We start from the raw sequence: 8,668 nt of genomic DNA on the forward strand, positions 1-8,668 counted from the left end.
TTAGTAAAAATGGAGTGTTACACGATAGAACAATGTTCTTATACACATCTAGATGTGTATAAGAGACAGTATGTCTATGTTTATATATTTATATTTTATTTATATATGTATTTATAAAGTCTGAATTTTTGTAAAGCGTGCGTGAGCGCTTAGTTTAATTTAAAAGCAATTTTTATATGTGTATGTATTATTGCATGCTTTTGGGCGCAAGGGCAAACTTTTCCGCGTAAAATATTTCTATCATTTCATTAGCGCCAATTTGCATAAATATGCATATTTTAGAGTGGTACATACAAATACATATACATATTTATATACAACATGCTATAATAAATGTTTATCACTTTCGGCTTTTTAGCTCAAAGAGATTTTTCCAAGAATTGTTTGGACTACACTCACGTATGTATGTTTTATATACATTTGTATTTGCAAGCATTTGGGTGTGCAGATTTTTAMTGTTTATTAGAGGGAAGCTTAATAGCATAATGCATGTTGAAAATATCGAATCGAGGAAAAATTTACATTTTTAGTAATATTGCGGTAAAATATTTAAAAAAATATTTTTTGGCATATTTCTAATGTAGTCATAATTGAAAATGGCTTATAAAGAATTTGCTCAAAGCAAATTGGCTTTGAGTGTTAACAAAACTAYAAAAGATATTCGAAATCTGTAAATTGCCATTTTATTGCCACGAACTCTTAATRGCTGCATTCTATCAAAAAATTGCTATATTACATATTTCACGYTCACTCTTTACTTAAAAATTTCTATCTACACCAGTCTTCCACTTWGAACGTACTTGCCCTAATGTGCATATGGAAATTTGTACGTTTTTTTGTATTACTCATATGCACACTACAAATATGTGTGAGCATTTGCCACGTCCATTTATATTGATAGTGTCCATCATATACACTCATACACACGCACATACACTTCAGGCAAGTTAAATTGTATATTATCATTTTGTAGACGGCAATTTAGTTAGAACAATGCGTCTTCTTGTCTTTGCCAATTTCCCAGAATTTATAGTTCATAATTTCGTTTTTAATTAGGCTTTTTATGGTGTATATATACTTATGTMTGTATATGCAAAATATAAGTAAGTACACATTCATAATTTTGTAGCAATGAAGTTTCCCACAAAGCCATCAACAATTGTGAATAGTGATGTTAAGTCAGTTTTGAGAAACTTTAATACATTGGAAATCAAGTCAGTTTTTACCTCAGCGGTTTACTGTTACTTCAAGGACAATACTTATTTAGGTTCTATATATATTAATGTTATGCCATAATTTTTATAATATAKTATTACAAAAATGAGGTAYTGCGGTAWTTTAYTTATGTTAAGGTATTCATTGTTGCTAAAAAGTTTCGATGAAACAAAAAAATTAGAAGTTTAACCCAAATTATCAGAAGGTCTTATAAATATAAGGTCTAGTCGAAAGAAATCCATTATTTTTACAATAGATGGCCTTAAGCTGAGATAGTAGATGATGATTGCATCGCGACTTTAGGCCTATTGTAACCTCTCCTTGATATAGTCCAATATACTGCTAGGTGTTAGTGAGGCTATTTCATTCCTATGTGGGAACATTAATTCAAGGGCCTAGGCCCATGTTGGATAAGTGCTTCTTCAGCTTACATTGACGTTTACCTGTCGGAACCGTTCCTTTATGGTATTAGGACGCACTGTGATAAAGGGTTCAGATTCTRCCATRATAGTGGATGYTGCGGWGCGGGAGAGCTCATCAGCTTAGATGAGGTGCTCTTGGCTAAGTTCCACTACACTATTCAGCCGTTCTCTACGCTCCTGCACCAGTAGCGTTTTGATCTCATAGGCAGAGATTGCTTTAAGTGTCGCTTGACTGTCGMTAAGTATGTATGGTTATAAGTACGCTGTGATAGTTGCGTTGGAGGTTTATTTCTACGCACTGACTTAAGGCAAAGACTTCTGCCTGAAAAATTATTGGAAAACTTTCCATAGATTTGAAGAATTTAATGCGTGGTTCTGCKACTCCTGCACCAATTCTCTCCGACGCTTTCGAGCGACAGTGGATTAATTCTATTCAGCCTAACTGCTAAGGGTGACCTGTATTTTCTTGGTGAAGTTAATTCTTTTGGTAACGCTGTCCCTTGGGAGAAAAGCCAATGGTATTACACCACTTAATTCCTTCACCTGCTGGGATGAGATTACCTTACCTCTRCCTCACCCTTCTGCTGTCATTTTGAGCAGTGTATGTTGTATGTAATGGAGATTGAAATCCAGCGCAGGACCAAGATATTTGACCATTTCACTCATCTCTACCTCTCTGCCACAAGCGTAAGGTTCCTGAGGGCGGACAGGCATCCGAGTCTCGTAAACGGGACGATGTTCATCTTAGAGGTGTTTATRTTCAGCTCAACCCCACTGCACCATCCCTTAGTACCCCTCTGTAGTAAGATGGCTTTAGTAATGTGTATTTAGCGTTGAATATGTGCGATCGCTACATGATTTTATAAAGAGTGAGTTTTGCTTGACTCAGTATTTTTAGAGCACGCTTTAAAAATGGAGACCAGTAGAGAGAAAATGCACCCTACTTGTACTTTATAATTTTTCTTTGATTATAGCAAAAACTCAAGGCAGGCGGCAGAAAATGTGTATAGTGTTTATGATACTGACGCCAATTTTGGTTATGRCTATACAGGAGTTAAATAACGCACAAAAAACCATTGAACCATGTAAAAAAGGCTGGATACAAAATGCAACTCAAGGGACWGGTTCCACATGAGTTGACGCAAAAAACATCATGGGCATGATGAATAATGGGTCATTTACGACAAACTCAACTAAAAACAATCGTGATCAAATCAAGGTGAGCCGACGGAAGTGGTGTTCAAGCCAATTTTGACGGGAAAACAAGTACGAAAATTTCAAATTGCTTTTTAAACTTCTCATTTGAGCCTGTACATACTGTTAACAATTGAAKAGTCTGAAGAAAGCAATTGCCTAGAAGCGGCTAGCTTTGGCCAATGGCTGTAATGCATCCAATTAGTATTCCGGACCTCGAAATAAGTGAACGATTTTTGTAGAAAGGGGGATTTGTGTAGTTATCAACAAAAATGTTATTAATTGATTAATGCCGAATAACATGAAGACATATCTAGGAAGATCTTACGAAAATTTCAAGACGATTCGAACAATTTTCTCCACCGACACTGAAAAAAGTGTCTAGAAAAAAAAAACGAGTTTAATGCTTTTGTGAGTCAATTACACTAAGTTAAAAATTCTTWAAAAAAACAGGTGATCAAAGTATAGGTACTTTTCCGATAGCCTTTTTTTGACAGATAACGCGTGCGTCGTGTCAAGCTGTCATGTTATTTTTTTCTGTATTGTTTGGCATTCCATCATGGAAAGCCTTACGCTTGAATAACATTTATAAATGACTCAACTTTATTATGAAAATTCACGTTCAAGCACGCAGGGAAGAAAATGAAAGATCCGTACCTGAGAGTGTACAAGAAGACCCTGCGGAGTCGTTTCGGCACCGTTCGTACMAACTGGGATTGACGTATGAAACGACTTGGCTGATTTTWCAGCGTACAAAATACAGCTTGWGCAAGAACTGCAACCTTCCCAAGCGACATCGCTTCATTCTATGTGCTCTTGAAAAGTTTCAAGAAGATTGGAGGGTTTTTTGTTCAACAATAAGGCCCATTTCTGGATCAATAAATATGTAWACAAGCAAAACAGCATAATGAAGCATGCGTCGAAGAGCAATCAGAASAGATTCAAGAGCTGGCACTTCATCCGGAAAAACAGTTTGGTGTGATTTTTGGGCCSGTGGAATGATGACGGTGAGAACGTAAACGTCAATGGCGATCATTGTCGCGCCATGAYAACCGACTATTACCAGTTGAAATGCTCGAACGAGTCATCAAAAATGGATTTAACGGATGGACCACTTGAGTCCTAGCCGCGGGCAACATTTAAAAGAGATACTCTTCAAAAAATAAATGTCAAAGAATGTTTTTTCGAATAATATTAACCATAACTCTTTAAATTTGAAATTTCTATGTTTTTCTTTAAAAATGTGGGGAATTTCTGTTCCAAMTTTTCAAAGTATTTTCTCAAATATATATATTTTATTTATTTACTTAAYATAAACATGTATATTCGATATATCTATATGCAAAATAATCTATTTTATGAAATTCTCTAGTGCATATATTCGCTAAAAAGTAGAAATGACATATAAAAATTTATCAACAAAGGGAACTGTTTGTGATTGGAACATACGTATATTTSAAATCTCCTGGTTAGTAAATTAGTGCTAATTTATAAACACGTGTAGGATTTGGAAAGCCTCAATTTCACATAGACTGCTATATCAGCATTAGATCGCTCTACTAATTCATGACTAAACTAGTTTTTTATTGCATTACAAAACTTTATCACATTGGAGTATGGCATTTTCTAGATTTTTCATAGACACTTTTGCAAACAATAAAACAATGCATAAACAACATTCACTAATTTCATTCATTTAATAAAAACATTGATTTTTCCATTCAACTGCAAATACACAGAAAAAATATGGTTCGTGCTCTTTTAATTAACACGTTCCACGCCATAATTTTAATGTAGCATATAATTAAATTTTTCATATTTCGCTTTAATCAAATCCATAAGCATTTAGCCCAATTAGATTTACTCATTTGCGTTTATGGCGGAGCGAAAATTGTTAGCGATTGTGAGCAAAGCAGAAAAGCCAAAGTGAAAAAGATATAAAAAATGAAAAAATATTTATTTCGTGCAGGTACCTACCATTCTCTTAACTTAGTTGCTGTCAAATAAATTTGAATTTGTTCTTCAATTAAATGCTTTCTTTTTGCCAACAAAGTTTGAAAACAAATTTSAAATACATACAAAAACGTACCAAACCACAAACTTGGGTTCGAATGTGTGCGTGTGTAGATAAACGTGGATATGTGTGTGTGAGTATTTTTAGTTTTTCTGGGATCAGCAAACACAAATTGAAATATAAATTTGGCATGAAATGGCGTTTTTACCGGCAGCGTCTACGGATTTTCTGCGCCTATCTTTGAATTTAATTTCTTTCGTCACGACACAAAATTTCAAAACTGCATACTCAARGCACATATACACATATAMACACAYATATGTATATGTGTAAATATATGCATACACTTATGAATGCTTATTCCTTATATACTATTTTGAATTAATTATAAAAGCGCACTAAATTATAAACGGAAAGTGTGACGCAGCCAGCAGCTGAAGAAGCCGCCTAAAAGCCGCAGGGAGCCRCTGCGCAACGAAACCTGCTGCCAGTGATTGATAGGTGAATGTGACATTTCGCGAAAAGGGGGCGGACATTTTGTTCTGCGTGCATACAAATAGGCATTAAATATATACATACATATGTATGTGTTTGTAAATATGCTTGCTATGCCTGAGTAGTTCCTGACTGCTTRAAAAGTAAAAAACTAATATGTTTTGAGTGAAAGTCGCAAGTTCATGCAAAAAATTTAAATTTATTTATTTCGATTTGCACTTTTCAATGAGAGAAATGAGTTCATTGCTACTTGAACCCAACATAATCACAATATATATATTATTTTATATGTGTCTATATTTATATATATTGCGGTAGCTAATTGTAATGCGTTCTTGCAAGCGCTGTGCAAGAGATTTGCCATTGACAAGCCTGCGCTGGGAGTTATACACCAGATCAGAGATGCGCCTATCAGAAATCAAAAGCAAAAGTTCAAATTCAAGTGTTATCAGAGTCAGTGCACTTCAGCGTACGTCGATACAGACAGAAAAATACATGGCTGATATATTTCCGTACGAATACGTATGTAAGCTTTTATACAAGGTGTCTCAAAAAAACGCAACATTTAAATTTGCTGCAATTTGTGTAGTAAAGTGTTGAAAACCAAACAAAACAAATCGAGACAACAGTTTAGACTTAGTAAAAATGGAGTGTTACACGATAGAACAATGTSTCCGTTATTGAACAATATAKCAAATACTCGTATAATGAAYGCTTGGCGRCCGCAKTTSGAAAAGTTCATACAAAAAACGGATGAAGAGACGTCAACTGTGAGGATATTAATTGAAAACATTCGGAGACTGGTTACGTTGGAGAATTCAAACACACTGGTCGTCCAAAAACAAGTCGTTCAAATAACATTATCGAAGCAGTGTTTGAGGGTGTCGGTGACCATCCAGGAACCTTAATTCAGMTGCTGGGACTATTTACCATCACAAGAAGCTCTCTACAGGGATCTACTAACTAAAGACCTGTGTGTTTTAAACATTCAGTTAACAGCCACTGAATCCTAATGACCACGCACAGCCAGCGAAGAGATTTTGTTGTATGAGGTATTGAACATCAATAAATGGATGCTGACTTCTCGAGTTAAACCATCCTCACATGTTATTGTCGAAAAACAAATGCATCTAGAACGTGTCACTGTTTGATGTGAATTTTGCGCTGAAAGCATAACAGCAGTTACTGTGCTCGATATCACGACATAATAATCCAGTTAATTTTGCCAAAAATGGATAATATTAATATATTTATAGGACTATTTCAAATAGCAGATATATTGCAACAAGCCTACAACCACGCGTGCTTTAGGCGATTCAGCGTTAATCAATGAAATTCAGCTACAATAAGTGGATATGTGTATTGAAAATCGTAGACATTTCATTTGTTTGAGGTGTTATTGCGTAAATAGCTACGGAATTATGAACWTTATGATTAATAAAAAAATTACAACCGGAAGACAAAATACTCTGTTTTCCATTTAATACCAACATCGCGGTAAGGGATCGCTTCAGTGTTAAATTTTGAAATCGAAATTCAAATTATTACGGTCGCTAAATAGTTTCTTGTAGAAAGGGAACCGAGTGGGTAACGGAGCGAGACAATTTAAACGCGTTTTTCTCAGAATGGTGTTTTTCGAAACGGTTTCCACTCTTAAAGGAAGAGTTTTGAATATATCTAATCTCAATTTGGAGAGAACATTTTCAACGTCATTATTTATCGCGCTATGGAGGCTTTCTTTTTGAAAATTTTCCATTTTTATTTACGAAAAACTGTCGAAAAAGGACCAAATTCGATATTTTTTCAAACTGTCGTCATTTTGTTAAATTTCAAAAACAAATCTCTCCACAGCGCGATAGCGACTTTCTCTTTGAAATTTTTGTCTTAGATCAAAATCATTTCAACAAATTATTTAACTATTATACCCGCAATAAATAAACTTACAARAAATCATTTTGTATTAGTCATGAATATATTTATTAAAAAAAAAACTGACCGATTAGTTAATTTCAACATTWAAAAAAATCCCGAAAATCAGTGATTTTTCGGAGGGTCAGACTGAGACGATCCCTTAATTTGGCACACCCTTTACAAACCTTTACACATAAACGTAAATRTAATATAAATTTGCATATATAAATATAATATATGTATGTATATGAAACAAGCAAACGTCCGATGCAATTATTTACCATATTACTTATTTTACAGCATTAAAATCGAGTCCCTAGTATGACGTGTTTATGATTAAAAGACGCTGTAGTAAATCTTTATAAAAATCAAAGCATACACTGACAGTCTCGATGTGCATTTTTATAAACATGGACAGATTTAGGCCGAACTTCTAGAATTTGATGTAGACATTTTGGCTAGTTTTTCGTTCAGAAGAAACTTTTAATCTCATATATTTTATGGCAAGCATTGGTATATTTATTATATTTTGTGACAAATTTTAATAATTTTAAATATTGCTGTAGTTGCATATTTTAAGATTGCTRTAGTTATTTTATTAATAATAGCAAAGTCGATTCTTATTGAACATATTTATTACTCAATAGTGAAGGGAAACATTTATTTCGACTTTATAAAATTAGRCCCAAACCAACGCCCACTATTACTAAAACATAGGCTTTTATACTGAACAGGATATATCCAGTTTGTTCCGAAGTTTTTAAAGCTCAGAAGAAAACGTAGGATACCTATAAGATATATATATATTGTAAAAAATCCATATGATGAGCCGATTTAGTCATGGCTGCCTGTCCATCTATACGCGAACTAGTCCCTCTGTTTTTAAGATATCGATCTGAATTTTGCGTATATTCTTTTCTCCCCAAGAAGTTACTCGTTTCTCGTAACCATTGATATCGGACCACTATAGCTTATAGGTGTCATATAACTGAGCTATGAAAATGAAGTGTTTGGATAGAAGATTTGTGAAGAGATTTTTAAATTCGATGCAATACCAAATTTAACGTTTTTTTATTTTTCTTGTTAAATTAAAGTCATTAATTATATTTGTTCAGAAAAAGATCACCTATAGATATTTGTATATTACCCGAACAGGAAAGGTTGTGTTCTGACCGTGAAATCGCCCTCTTAAATAGAAATATCTAAAATTTTTGAGTATGTGTCATTAATCTCACCTTAACTAGAATATTGTCAAAGTTCCTTGAGATTTTATCCAAAGGTCTAAAGCTGACTCTGCTACTATTGTTTAAAATTATAAAAAGTGTATTTCGTATTTTGAGAAATCATTTCTCCAACAAAATGCTTAAGGCGCGATTAATTGTCGCGTTTTTTAACATCGCGGTTCGTTCAACTGTTT

The sequence above is a fragment of the Bactrocera latifrons genome, unplaced genomic scaffold, assembly GCF_001853355.1.
Source record: "Bactrocera latifrons isolate USDA-ARS-PBARC rearing strain unplaced genomic scaffold, ASM185335v1 scaffold_331, whole genome shotgun sequence".
Classification (NCBI taxonomy): domain Eukaryota; kingdom Metazoa; phylum Arthropoda; class Insecta; order Diptera; family Tephritidae; genus Bactrocera; species Bactrocera latifrons.